Source organism: Babylonia areolata, chromosome 24 (assembly GCF_041734735.1).
Source record: "Babylonia areolata isolate BAREFJ2019XMU chromosome 24, ASM4173473v1, whole genome shotgun sequence".
NCBI lineage: Eukaryota > Metazoa > Mollusca > Gastropoda > Neogastropoda > Buccinidae > Babylonia > Babylonia areolata.
In genome coordinates this window covers 12,925,661-12,940,660 of record NC_134899.1, presented here as the reverse complement: position 1 = coordinate 12,940,660, position 15,000 = coordinate 12,925,661, and the positions used below count along the sequence as shown (strand labels likewise).

Sequence of the window (15,000 nt, the reverse complement as noted above, 5' to 3'; positions counted from 1 at the left end):
TGCAAACACACACACACACACATGAAAACACACACACACACATGCAAAAACACACACACACACACACACACACACACACACACACACAGACACACACACACACACACACACACACACACACACACACACACACACACACACACACACAAATAATCCCCACAAAAAAAGTGAAAGAACAAAAATATGAACCCTTCACTTTTACCTCCCCACCACTGCTCACGTCTCTTCCTTCACGACCCCCCCTAACACCCCACCCTACCCCACACCTCCCACCCTCCCAGACCCCCCCGAACTCCTATTTAATGCTGTCACGATCAGCATCCCTGCCACAGTTCCCCCACCGCTCTATTCCAGCCATCCCTCCCTCCCTCCCTCCATCCTTCCTTCCCTAACTTGGCACCAAAGCTATGGGGAGGTAGGAACTTGGTCGCTGTCTCCCCTCCACACGTGGCCCCCGAGCTCTTGGAGGACTACCCGATAGCTGACCAAGAACAACAACAACAACAACAACGACAACAAAAGAAAATATCCACCTTTCCCCAGCTCACATTTTACCACAGCCTGCTAGCTTGTCACCTCCCCCCCCCCCCCGCCCCCCTCTCTCTCTTTTTCTCTCTCCCATCACTCTCTCTCTCTCTCTCATTCTCTCTCCCTCTCGCCCCCGTCTCTCTCTCTCTCTCTCTCGCAGACCCTGTCCTCACGGACACTGTCTCACGTTCCATTAATGCTGTCAGGATCAGCATCCCTGTCATTGTTCCCCCACCGCCGCTCTATTCCAGCCATTCCCTCCCCTCCAGCCTTCCAATGCTAACTTGGCATCATCGAGGCCATAGCGGAGGGAACTTCCTCGCTGTCTCTCCCCTCTAACACCCTCCCCCCCCCCCCCCCCCCCTCACACCACACAGACACACTCACACACGTGGCCTCATCTCTTGAGGAGGACTGCCCCGACAGTTGACTGACTGGACATTCACACTGAGCATTGAAAGACAGGGAGGAAGTGAAAGGTTGACTGGGGGTGGGGTGGGGGGAGAGGGGGGTTGGGAGATGGGGGGCACACTTTTGCTGAGAAGGGGATGGGGTGGGTAAAAGACAAGAGAACTCAGAACTCAGAACTCAAAACGTTTTTATTCAAGGATTAAGATTTTAGGCATTGCCTATTCTTCCAATCTGTCCTTGCTAATCTACATCTAGTACAAATAGCACACACATAAATGAAAGGAAAAAGTTTTCATGCAGAATTGTATGCATAATGAAGAAAACACCCCCTCCCCCCCCTCCCCCGGCCCCCACACACACCCCCACATCTGTGCACACACATGCATACACACACTGACGCTCGCGTGCGAGCGCACACACATACATACACACACACGCACACACACACACTGACAGCATCCCCTCACTCCCCCCCCCCCCCCCCACACACACACACACACTAAGATTGACAGATGGATAGGACAGTGATTCACAGAGAGAGAGAGAGAGAGAGAGAGAGAGAGAGAGAGAGAGAGAGAGAGAGAGAGATGTCATCAATATAGAAGTTCCAGAAACATCCGGGTGTTTAAAAGGTACAGTATTGTTACTGTCTCTGAAATCTATGTTGGCAAGTGCAGCATACTACAGTGACTACCACCATCACCAATATTACTTGAACACTTGTCACGATTATGATAGAACGAAATGAATAGATTATGCATGCATAAGAAATAGAACGAGAGAAAAAAAAAGAAAAAAAAAGAGCAAAACAAAACACGATGAAATGAGAAAGCAAGGAAAGAACAACAACAATAGCAACAATGACTGATACAATAAATAAGACATAACTGACCCCTTTGTTACTGTCTACAGTAATTCAAAGATCAGAGTTATTTACTGTTGGAAGGGGTGAAGATATTTATGCAGACTTGATTTGAAAATAGGAAGAGAACTGCCCGTTTGTATGTGCAAAGGAAGGGAGTTCCACAGGGATGCACCCGAAAATGCAAAACTAGTTTTGAACAAATCAATTCGGGTACGTGGCAAAATGTATTTGTTAGAGCCGTATCGGCATGAGGCTCGTGTGAGCAGGTGTTGGAGATATTGCGGTGCTAAGTTATTGTGTGTTTTGTACATGAGCAATGCTTTGTTGAATTCTAGCTGGTTTTGAAGTGGAAGGATATTTAATCTGGCTTGCTTTTCTAACGTTGACAGTGAGTGATCTGGTAGAATTAATCTGGCTGCTCTCTTGTGGAGAGAATTGAGTTTCTTAAGATGAACATCTGCAGCACAGCTCCAGACAACAGATGCATAGTTGACGTGAGAAAGACAGTGAGCGTGAAAGAACATTTTGCGAGCTTCACTGTTTATGTAAGGTCTGAGCTGATTGAGTAAGAACAGACTGCGTGCCAACCTTTTACAGACAGAATCAATGTGAGCTTGCCATTTCAGTTCTTCATCAATTATGACTCCCAAGACGCGGTGCTCGCGAACTTGATCTATGGAGGTATCATCGACATTCAGGGTGAGAACAAGGGGATTTTCTTGGTGCTTTTGTCTTGACGTGATAATCATACTCTTTGTTTTTGGGGGATGAAGTGTCATACAGTTGGATTTGCACCATTTAGAAACATCATTTAAGCCCGTTTGAAGAGAATTCTGAACTGAGGCAACGTTGGCAGCACTGGAATGAAGGGAAGTGTCATCTGCAAAAAGGGCACACGAGATTCTGGAGTCTGATAAAGACAAAGGAAGATCATTGATAAATATGCAGAATAGAAGTGGCCCTAAAACTGATCCTTGAGGAACTCCATTTTTTATTGCTCCCGTAGAAGAGAATCTAAAGAGAATGGTTAGGGGATAGATAGTGAGTGGGTAAAAAGGAAGTAGGGATGTGTGTGTGTGAGAGAGAGAAAGAGAGCGAGAGAGAGAAAGAGAGAGAGAGAGAGAGGCAGAGGGGGTGGGGGGTGGGGTGGGAGGGTGGAGAAAGCGAAAGGGGGAAGAGAGAGTTAGAGACAAAGAGAGAGAGTCACAGAGAGAAAGGTGAGGGGGGACGAAAAAAAAAACATACAAAAGGAGAGAGAACAAGAGAGAAAAAAAAAAAGCAAAGATATATTGAATAACAGAAAGAGAGAGGAAAGGGTGAGAGAAAAAAAAAAAAAAACATGGAGGGAAATGGAGGGAATGATGTAGGGAGAGGGAGTCAGAGACAGAGAGAAAAAAAAGGGCACAGAAACACCCAAACAGCGACACAGATACACAGACAGAGAAGCACTGTGAAGAGAAGAAGAATGAAGGAAGACCGAGAGTGAAAGAAAGAGATGATGACAGAAGTGGTGAGACAGACAGAAATACGTCACAAATGAACACTCAATACACTCATCAAAATCGATATATATATATTTATATAACACAGTGAAAAGCACCAACCACAAAAACAAAAAAAAAGAGAAAATATCCACCTTTCCCCAGCTCACATTTTACCACAGCCTGCTAGCTTGTCCTCTCTCTCTCTCTCTCTCTCTCTCTCTCTCTCTCTCTCTCTCTCTCTCTCTCTCTCAGACCCCGTCCTATCGGACACTGTCTCACGTTCCATTAATACTGTCACGAAGACAGAATGACGATGACAATGGCACTGACAAATGTTTTAATGAACCAGGCCCTTTCCGCATGTAAAACAGTGGAGGCTGACAGACAGACAGACAGACAGACAAGACAGACAGATAGACAGACAGACATAGAGAGACGGAGGAAGACCATCATAGCTGAGCTGTGACTGGTGGTGGTGTGTGTCCATCGAGATCGATGATGACCATCGTTGTCATCCAGCTGGGGGATGGGGGGAGGGTGGTGGTGGGGGGGGGGGGGGAGGATGCTCATGAATCTATCTGTGAATGCGCAGATGGCTGACTACATGTCAAAGCAAATAACTGAGCCAAGTAGACCAAACTAAGGCAATATCTTTACACTGACGAACGATTAAACTGAAATCAAGTATGCTTCTAACTGATTAAGTGTTACATGTCTGTCTGAGTGTGTATGCGTGTGCGTCTGAAATCTGATTGAATGACACAGGAAACGAATGATGAGCGCCCAGTGGCAGTCGTCAGTCGTCAGTCGGCTCTACCCAGGTAGGCAGCCTGTGGTGCAAAAATGTCCCCGTGTTTGTAAAGCGCTTAGAGCATGGTCTCTGACCGAGGATAGGCGCTATATAAGTATCCACATCAATCAAAAAAAAAAAAAAAAAAAAAAAAAAAAAAAATTAACGACATACAGATTCAGACACAAGGGACAAAGACAAATCAAAGAGAGGGATAGACATATACACAGACACAGACAAAGAGAGAACGAGAGAGGTTATGGAGAAAACAAAGCAATATTTTTGTGAGGAGTGGAGGGATGTTGCACAAACTTCCACTGATTCCTTTTAAAGCATCTTATCAACCATTCACTTCAAACAAACCATCGTAGGATTATGTCGACGCGTTCTCTTTGTGGAGAGCAGCCAAACTACCACCCGGAGAAATCTGCTGTGGTTGAAGTATACTAGAATGCTCTGTAATGCAGCACGAAACACCACAAATGTTTCTTTTGAACTCAACTAACAAAAGACATTGTTGGCTGGCTTTTTTTTTTTTTTGTTATAGCACAACTGATATAACTTCTTTTTACATGTTTCATGTTTAAGTGCATCCCTCCCTGTGTGTGTGTGTGTGTGTGTGTGCGTGCGTGCGTGCGTGCGTGTGTGTGTGTGTGATAAACCAAATAGAACGTGCATGAGCGGCCACAGAACAGAAGCACGTGACTTCCCATCAGCCCAGGCACACACACAAACCAGCCGCCATCCAGGGGGACGTAAGTATCCACAGTGGAATCATACAGTTTTCCCTCCCTTTAATAGATTCTGATCGATATGCAAGGGTGTGTGTGTGTGTGTGTGTGTGTGTGTGTGTGTGAGTGTGTGTGTGTGTGTGTGTGTGTGTGTGTGTGTGTGTGTGTGTGTGAGTGTGTGTGTGTGTGTGTGTGTGTGTGTGTGTGTGTGTGTGTGTGTGTGTGTGTCTGTCTGTCTGTCTGTCTGTGTGAGGGGGATAGGGAAGGGGGAGAGAGTGCTGATCCATAAATCGGGCAAGGTTTTTGACTGCTTTAATTTTCTAAAAAAAAAAAAAATATATATATATATATATATATATATATACAAATTATGATTTCACAGGGAAAGCATGCATGTTTAAGGAACTTCTACTACTGGGTTCACATAAATCACAACTGTTTTCCATTGTTTTACAGCACGCTTTATTGTGTGTGGTTCACTGGGTGTACCACACACTTCGACAGAAAGGTACTATGGGTTTCTAGATGTAACAAACTGCTACACGTAACTAAACTAAAACTGCGATAAACGCCTCCCGGCCCGAAACCAGCCACCATCACGATCACAATGCCATCAGCACATCTTCAATACACAATCACAACCATCACAAAGGAAGAAAGAAAAAAACAACAACAAACAAACAAACAAAAAATGTCCTAACTTCATAACTTTTAGCAAAATATTATAAGCATAACTGGCACTGTATGGAGAAAAAGGAAATTTTATTTGGGTAATTTTTTTTTTTTTTTTTTTTTTTTTTTTTTAGGGAATGTCATACCGTAAAAGGGACGGAAAGTTCTCCATCACCCGCACCCCGCTTCATCTAACCGCCGTTTTTTCCCGATCTGTTCGTGTCACAAGATCCCATCTGGGTGGAAATTGCATCACGTTCTATTAATGCTCTCGTGGCCAACATCCGTATCACTGTCCCTTCCTTCCCGCCGCCGCTCCATAATTCCAACCCCCCTCCCCCCCACCCACCCAAAGCTCCCCCGTCCCCTCACCCCCTCCTCGCAGCAGCGTAAATCCGGCATCGAGATGGATGGAAAGCTGATTTGCCTAACCTTCTCAACTTCTGGTAAGAACGATTAGTCTACCAGTGCCACTTTCGGTGAGGTATGAGTGGGTGAAAGCGTGAGTCGATTGGATTGGGCCAGTCGAACTGTCGAATCGTGCGGGGAGAAGCAGCAAAGAGAGGTGGGAGAGGGGGATTGGGGCGGAAGGGGATGACGGGGGGAGTGGGGGGGTGGGGGTGGGGGTGGGCAAGATAGATGGACAAGATGCATGTACATCTCTCTCTCTCTCTCTCTCTCTCTCTCTCTCTCTCTCTCTCTATATATATATATATATATATACATAATATTGTGTGCGTGTGTGTGGAGAGAGAGAGAGAGAGAGAGAGAGAGAGAGGTGGTGGGAGAAAAAGCCCAGAAATATGTAAACGACTGTCATTTAAGAAGGACCTATTCTTCCAATATGAGAGAGAGAGAAGGGGGGGAGAGGGGGTACGGGAGGGTGGGGTGGGATGTGGATGGGGGGGAGAGAGAGAAGGGAAAGAGATGGGAGAGAAATTGACACACAGGGACTAAGGGACCTCTCGGAAAGAGACAGACACAGAAATAGACAGATGGGGAGGTAGGCTTACAGAGACAAAAGAGACAGGAAGGGAGAGATGGTAGGGGAGGCAAGCGAGAAAGGCAGACAGACACATTGTCTACCCACCAGGAATTCAGACACGGACATAAAAAAATGAATTATTGGAAACAGAAAGCCTAGAGGTTATGTCAGGTTAAAAGCATCGCGGGGGGATAATTACCTGGACTCACATTTCACGAGGACGTAAAGCCACAAGTCTCCCCACCCCCCCACATATCCATCCCTATCCCCCCTCTAACACCCCCCCCCCCCCCCGCCTTTCCTATCGAATTTTGTTCCAATGGACTTTCCTGTATCCAATTTAATTTCTGCGTCATCGCTATTACGTAGTCGTGCGGAGGCTTTTAACGCTCCAATCATATTTCATGATTCTTAAATCATAAAGCCCGTTCCTTGCTGGGGAGTGGGGGTGGTGGTGGGGGGAGGGGGGGGGGGGGGGGGGGGCTGGGTCTTTTCTGTCTGGGTGTGGCTTTAGGGGTTATCTGCCTCTCTCTCATGTCTCCGTTGTTGTCTCTGTGTCTCCTGTCTGACTCCGACTACCGTATGTCACCCTGCATGCCTGCCTGCCTGCCTGCTTGCCGCCCCCTCCCACCCCCTTCCTCACCCCTCCCCGTCTTCCCACTCTCTCTCTCTCTCTCTCTCTCTCTCTCTCTTTCATTCTCCTCCGATCTCTTTGCTGGGAGGGAGATGGCGACATGGCAAAATTCGGTTTGGCGCTGGACTGCTGCTGATCATGTCGTGTTCACCCTGTTGTTATTCTTTTTTTTTTTTTTAATTAGTGTTACTGTTTTATTTTTTTCTGCTGTTGTTTATTTGCTTGTTTTACAGGGCTGGATGAAAAAACAAACAAACTAAAAAACAAAAAAAAAACTCGGAAAACAAAAATTATTTATTCATTCATTCATTCTCTTCACCTCTCTCCTTCTCTCTGATGTTGTTCACCGTTTAAAGCATATTCAGAAATCTGGTTTGTTTTGTCTTTTTATGCAAGGAATCGATAAAGATGTCCTGCATTTTTTAATATTTTTTTTAAATGAAACACTGGCATGGTAGATAAAGATTCGTTTGGCCTGAATTTCATTGCAAACAATCTTTTGCATTACAAATGAATTTGGTGTTGTCAAGTTCGGTTCCGACATTACTAGTGCATATGACCTCTCTGTCTGTCTGTCTCTCTTTCTCTCTGTGTGTGTGTGTGTGTGTGTGTGTGTGTGTGTGTGTGTGTGTGAGAGAGAGAGAGAGAGAGAGAGAGAGAGAGAGAGAGAGAGAGAGAGAGAGAGAGAGAGGTAATAGGAGCAGATGCTTAAGTCCACAAACCATTGTTGAGTATTATCGCTGTACATTTTGACTGTCTTTCTCCCCCTGTCTCTCCGTGTGTGTGTGTGTCTCTCTCTCCCCTCTGCCCTCACCCCCTTCATCTCACTCCCCCTCTCTCCCTCTCTCTATCACTGTCTCTCTCTCTCTTTCATTCCTCCTCCTCCGTGTGTCCTTTCTATCGCCACAAGGACGGATTGGCCTGACCCAACAGTGAAGTGTGACTCACAAAGATCTCTCTCTTCCTCTCGGGACACAGCCTTATCGGCGTCAGCATTCCCTGGGAGGGTTTAACGAAACCAAGATGTGCACAACATCCTACCTTCATTTTGTTGTTGTTGTTGTTGTTTCTGCTGCTGTTGCTTTCTACTACCTTCTTGTAGCCTCACCGTGTGTGTTTCTACATACAGATCTCCTTTCCTTCACGGAGAAAGAAATTATAAGGACAAGAGGATCATTTTCATTTTCTTCATTATTATGACAGTCATCATCATCATCATCATCATCGTCTTCGCCGCCGTCAACATCCACTGCTACTGGATTCCCGCTACTACTACTACTACTACTACTACTACTACAACGACAACCGCTTCTGTTACTGATGCTGTTACTACAACTAATGCAACTACAGCTACCATTTGTTGCTGTCTTTCTTCTTCTTCTTCTTCTTCTTCTTCTTCTTCTTCTCCTCCTCCTCCTCCTCCTCCTACTTCTTCTTCTTTTTCCTAGGTTCGCTCTTCATGAGACTGCTATTAAACTGCATTTCAAAGCTGACCCCAGTTCCAAAGTTTGTTTGATATAATTATAAACATATATTTACTCACTGAGTGCAACGAGGAGCGGTGCAGCGTGTTCAGCACCTGAAACCTCCTAATGGGATGCTGCTACAAAAGTCGTGGAAAGAAAGGATCTGAAGAAAATTGGTTTACACAACCGGGGAAAAAAACCACAAAAAAAAAAAAAAAAAAAAAACACCATAAGATTACCAAGGGTGTTCGGTACATGTTACAAATGTTGTAGTGTGCCGGCAGTGTCATCATATACACCACCCCCACACTGTCCCCTCCCCACCCCTTAGTGTATGTACTGCTTACTTATGTTTATTGTAAAGTAAAAGTAAACACTCTGTAAAAACCACTCCATGTGGCCCTGCTATTAGTGTGGAGAGAGAGAGAGAGAGAGAGAGAGAGAGAGAGAGAGAGAGAGAGAGAGAGAGAGAGAGAGAGAGAGAGAGAGAGAGTGCACGTGAGTGTGTGCATCATCAGTCGATCCTGTACCCCCCTGTCTGCTCCCCTCTCTCTTGGAATCGAACCACACTTTCGAGCAGTGTTTTTACACAAATAATCACTCTTCTTCCCCCCAGTCTCGACAGGTACAGTGCGAGATTCCACATGGTGAACACGGAGCGGGATCAAAGGCTTCAGGCAGCGTTGATGCCAAACCTGTGTTGCAGACGGCTGGCTAACCACCCTGGCTTCCTGACAATAAGCTGGCTCAGTCACAATAAGCTGATTCTTCCTGGTGTACCTGACTAACACAATAACCCATCTCTCTCACATTCAACTGGTTATCTCATGACAGTGTACCTCTATCAAAGTAATATGATTTCGTATCACTGTTATTATTATAATCGTATGACTTACATTAAACTCACTCTGGTACAATCAATCGTCACAAATATTCTATCGCAACAGTCTGATTCCCTTGTAGTACTCTCCTAGAATTATCTGTCACAATAACCCTACTCTGTGTTTTGATAGTTTTGATCTATCACAATAATCTATCAGTCTAAATATGTCACTGCTGTCTGACTCGCATCCCAACCATTGTGTCAGAATGATATGGCTCTATCATACTATTACGAGAATCTGACTACCCAAATTTTACCTCACAATACACTGCGTCCTGTCATAGTTATCCGACAATACCACAATTGCCAGCGTCTAGATCACAAAATCCGAATGTGGAAAAACATTCAAGACTCTGTCCCACAAATGTCGGGTCTATCAGCAATCATTCTATCACAATATCACATGACCGTCTCGCGAGAAGATACCGCTGGAGAGCTCCGTGCTTACATCACATGACTAATGGAGGCGCGTCACATGACCTGTGCTCTGGAAGTTGATTGGCTCTCCAAAATTGCGAGCAAAAAAGTCAGCCGAGAGAGGCAGAACTTGCGAAACAGCAGGCTTCTTTTTTCGACGTTTTGCTTCACATTTTGGTTTTCTTATTGTGTACACGATGACACTTCAGTGTACAGTGTTTGGCTGTAGCAATGGAGGCTATCAACTGAGAAAAATGAAAGACAGCACATGATTGCTGTTTCTGTATATGTCGATCGCCTTTGTGCATTGCTCGCGATTTCGATGAAAGTTAGATACCCATGCGAAAGATCCAAGATGGCTGCCGAACTCTCCAGCGGTCTGTCCCCCCCCCCCCCCCCCCCTGCCCCCCCCCCCCCCCCCCCCCCCCCCCCCCCGGAAAAAAAGACACATATCGTTACAATATTACTATCACAATTGTCCTTTCAGAACAGTATGACTCTTACGATTAGCCCTTTTTTTTTCCCACGGCATTCCCACCCTCTCCTCCAACCCCCCTTCCCCTAAAACCCAGTCCCCGCCCCTAAGCCTTCTCTTTCTAAGACTTCTTCCCATGGAGTCAGTCTCTTTAACTCGTTAACTCGTAAAGGCCATGCGCCCACCTAAAAATATCATGCGACCCAATTTTCCGCAGAAGTTTTAAACACGGCAGAGAAAACACCTGAGATGCGTATGTCTGTGCAACTCAATTTAAAAGAAGAAGATGATCAGTTTCAGTATCAGTTTCAGTTGCTCAAGGAGGCGTCACTGCGTTCGGAAAAAAATCCATATACGCTACACCACACCTGCTAAGCAGGTGCCTGACCAGCAGCGTAACCCAACGCGCTTAGTCAGGCCTTGGGAAAAAAAAAAAAAAAAAAAAAAAAATCGCAGCGCCCAATAGGGGACACGAACCCCTGACCCTCAGATTAAAAGTCTGATGCTCAACCGACTGAGCTAACCGGGCTGCAGAAGAAGAAGAAGAAGAAGAAGAAGAAGAAGAAGAAGAAGAAAAGCATCCGTTACTTACCATGCCGCACGTTCCGCAGTCAGCTTATCACCGACCTTCGATAGGCAAATTACCAATTTTCCACGAAACGAGGGAAGAAATTAGGGACCAAAGGCGAAGACGGGCGACGTGCCAGTTCAATTGTATCTACCTGTTAACGGGCTTTAAGTACCCCCCCCCCCCCCCCAACCCCCATCCCCCTCTCTCTCTTGCTTTTGTATCCTTCCTGCTCATAACACTACTCTCTCTGTCTGTCTGTCTGTCTATCTCTCTTGCTTGTGTATCCTTCCTGCTCATAACACTACTCTCTCTTTGTGTCTGTCTGTCTCTCTTGCTTGTGTATCTTTCCTGCTCATAGCACTACTCTCTCTCTCTCTCTCTCTATCTGTCTGTCTGTCTGTCTCTCTTGCTTGTGTATCTTCCCTGCTCATAACACTTCTCTCTCTCTCTCTCTCTCTCTCTCTCTCTCTCTCCTTTGTCTCCTTCCAGCATCTAACACTTCCGATCCAACCGTGTCCTGCAGGACTGAAGCCAAACTACTAACACCTTAGGCCTTATCTCCAACTGCGTCGTTCGTGAGGAGCACCTGTACTTGTTGCTGGCGAGGGGGAACTGCCAGTTATATTTGTGTGTTCAGTTGGGTTTTTTTTCTGTCTTTCTTTTTGGTTTGGTTTGGGTTTTTTTGATAAATGGGGTAAAGGGTGAGTTAGTTCTTGGGGAGAGTTCCATTTATATCTGTCTTCTTCCTCTTCTTCTGCATTCGTGGGCTGCAACTCCCACGTTCACTCGCATGTACCCGAGTGGGCTTTTACGTGCATGACCGTTTTTACCCCGCCATGTAGGCAGCCATACTCCGATTTCGGGGGTCATTATATCTGTCAATATGTATGTCAATCTGCGTGCCTGTTTGTCATTATGTATGTGTGTATGTATGTATGTAGGTAGCTAGGTCTGTATGTATCTCTCTCTCTCTCTCTCTCTCTCTCTATATATATATATATATATATATATATATCAGTTATGCCCTTTCATTCCACATGCACACATAATCTGCGCGCGAAACAAGTTTATATTACACGATCCGTTCTTTAACTCACTCAGTACGGCCAGTCCTCTCTTCTCCTCTACACAGACCCCTCGGATGTCCAGTGGGTGTCTGAATGACCCAACCTTTAGCTTCCATCGTCAGAATTGTGGTATTCTTGGTCAACATTCACCTCTTCAGTATAAGAGCCTTCCGCTTGCAATATTTTGATGATGGTAATTGGGGTGAAACGCTGTTAACGTTGTCTCTTTCGCCGTTCGTATGGAGAGAGTTAACGTGCACGCGAGATACAGAGAGGTGCGGTGCGTTACTTAGCGATTAGACGGTACTTCCAAATGTAAACTTATATCAATCTGTGATATAAGCCGAGTGTTCAGAGGTAATCACAGTTTAAATGTTCGCTTTACGTTTTTCAACTCATAACGCGCAGTAAAGGCGTGCTAATTAAGGGTTTGGAACTTTCTGCTAAGGAGCGACCGCACTGGCCACAACCAGCGTAACGGAATGAAAATAAAATACCTCAGCAAACTGACTTGCACAAATGGAAAGAGAGAGAGAGAGAGAGGGGGGGGGGAGTGAGAGAGAAAGAGAAGTACAGAGAGAGTGAGTGAGTGAGAGAGAGAACGAGAGAGACAGACAGACAGACACACAGACAGACAGAGACTGAGAGAGATACACAGACAGAAAGATAGAGCAGCAGGAGAGAGAGACTGAGAGAGACTGAGACAGAGACAGAGAAACAGACAAACAGAGATAGAGAGACAGACAGACAGACAGACAGAGATATTGAGCGACAAAGAGAGAGAGGGAGAGAGAGAGAGAGAGAGAGAGAGAGAGAGACAGAGACAGAGACAGAGAGAGAGATTCTTTACCTGGGATGTTCGGCACGTGTTACAGACACACCCACTCCCCATTCCAGTCTCAACAGGTACAGTGCCAAATTCCACATGGTGAACACAGAACAGGATCAAAGGCTTCAGGGCAGCGTGATGCCAAACCTGTGTTGCAGACGGCTAACCACTCCTGACAATACGCTGGTTTCATCACAATAAGCTGAGACTGTCGGAAGTACCTGACTCTGCTCACAATCACCGCTGTCATCCATCACATTAATATCCATCACAGTCATCTGTCACAGTTCATAATCTAGTTCTGCCAGAGTCATCTCACATGCTACATAATATCTTTCTGTCGATGTCATCCATCTGAATAATATATATATATATCTGTACTCCGGTCATCTGATTATCCCACGATGTTCTATCCCTGCTGACATGATGATCTGATTTTTCTTGTCAAAGTATAATCATAATCATCTGGTTAACAATGAACTCACTGTGTTGACAATACTTTAGTGTGATCAGCCATATTTCGTCCTACGCAATGTACTGCAGATTCCCGTTCAAAATTTTCTCCGAAGACCAGATCTGCTCCAAAACCATCTTCTCCAAAGCCTTCTCCTCCAAATCTTCCTGTCCAAAGCAATATCTTCTCCAAGGACTGAAGACTTTTCCTCCAGTATCTTCCTATCTAAAGCCTTATCCTCCAAAATCTTTCTTCCCAACCCACCCCCACCCCAATATCGTCCTATCTAAAGCCTTATGCTCCAAAATCTTCCTTCCCAAAACCTTCCCCTCCGATATCTTCCTATCTAAAGCCTTATCCTCCAAAATCTTCCTTCCCAAAGCCTTCATCAAAAATCTTCCCAAAAGCTCTTAGCATTCTTCCCTTCCAAAATCATCCTCTTCAAAGACTTTTCCTAAAAATCGTCTTCTCCAAAACGTTTTCCTCCATAGTTAATTTTCAATTCGTTCAAAACAAAGTCGCGAGCTCGAAAGAGATGGGAATACTAATTACCGCACTCGTACAATTTCACTATCCCCCCTCCTTCCAATAAAATCGAATAAAATAAAACAGAATGATACAAAATAAAATGAAATAGAATATCCTGAGTATGGGTGAGATACTGTATCTGTACAATTTGAAAAAAACAAAACAAAACAAAACAAAAAAAAAAAACACAAAAAAAACAACAAAGTCCTCTGTTATTTCCACAACGCTGCAGCTTTCGCAGGCATGAAAGACTACCTTTGCACTGTTCGACTTTACATCTCTAACATCTTCCGACAGACAGATTCCCCAGACTGACACCACATTGCTCACACCCTGCTTTGTACTCGTCTGTGAAGAGCACGCTCATATGTTGTTGACTAGATGAAGTGCGAGCTTTATTGACTGATTGGTTTATCTAGTCATTCATCCATTTGCTTGCCTGTCATTTTTCATGACAGCTGGGGAAAATTATCGCAGCAGTTATGGGACAAATATCAATATCCTATAACCACCATGTCTGCCTCTCTCTCTCTCTCTCTCTCTCTCTCTCTCTCTCTCTCTCTCTCTCTCTCTCTGTGTGTGTGTGTGTGTGTGTGTGTGTGTGTGTGTGTGTGTGTGTCCCACTACCCCCCACCCCACCCCATCCACACACGCCCCCTCCGCGACCCCCTCCCAACCTCCTCCCCCCTCTCTCTCTCCCTGTACGAGCACACTTCAAAATGTAGAGTGTTGCAGCGTGGTGTGTGTGTGTGTGTGTGTGTGTGTGTGTGTGTGTGTGTGATGTTCGGCGGAAAAAAAAAGCAGACGAAGGATAGCCGCCTTTCCAGGAAACTTCGTAAAGAAACTCCTGAATGCAAACATATCCACATGGTCCTTTTATTATGTGCGTTCTTATGCTCCACTAAAAATAATTTTCTTCGGATCGAAATCCAGACCATTATGATAGGTGTTTTGTTTTTTCTGCAACTATTTCCGGACAAGACAACGCCAACCTTGAGGGAGGCTGCACAAAGGGAAAAAAAAAAAAATCCATGGTACAGCAAAACAACATTTGTAACTACGCCTTGCGTCAGCTTATTCTTTTGATGAAATGAATGAAAGTAAAAAAAAAAACACAGAAAAAGGGAAGACGCAAACACCAGGGCGGCGCTCCCCTGCGTAAGAAACAGACCAACTAGGAGCTATGAAAATCGAGCTGCACTTAAAAAAA

The 15,000-nt window shown here is 45.1% G+C and overlaps 1 protein-coding gene and 1 non-coding gene across 3 annotated transcripts in view; both read right to left on the bottom strand.

Moving 5' to 3' along the window:
* The window catches only part of LOC143298926 (protocadherin-1-like), a 358,571-nt gene that overhangs the window by 131,021 nt on the left and 212,550 nt on the right, over positions 1-15,000 (bottom strand). The gene's annotated exons all lie outside the window — the stretch shown is intronic.
* Positions 10,798-10,870, bottom strand: Trnak-uuu (transfer RNA lysine (anticodon UUU)). The gene has a single exon. It is a non-coding gene; the product is annotated as a tRNA-Lys (tRNA).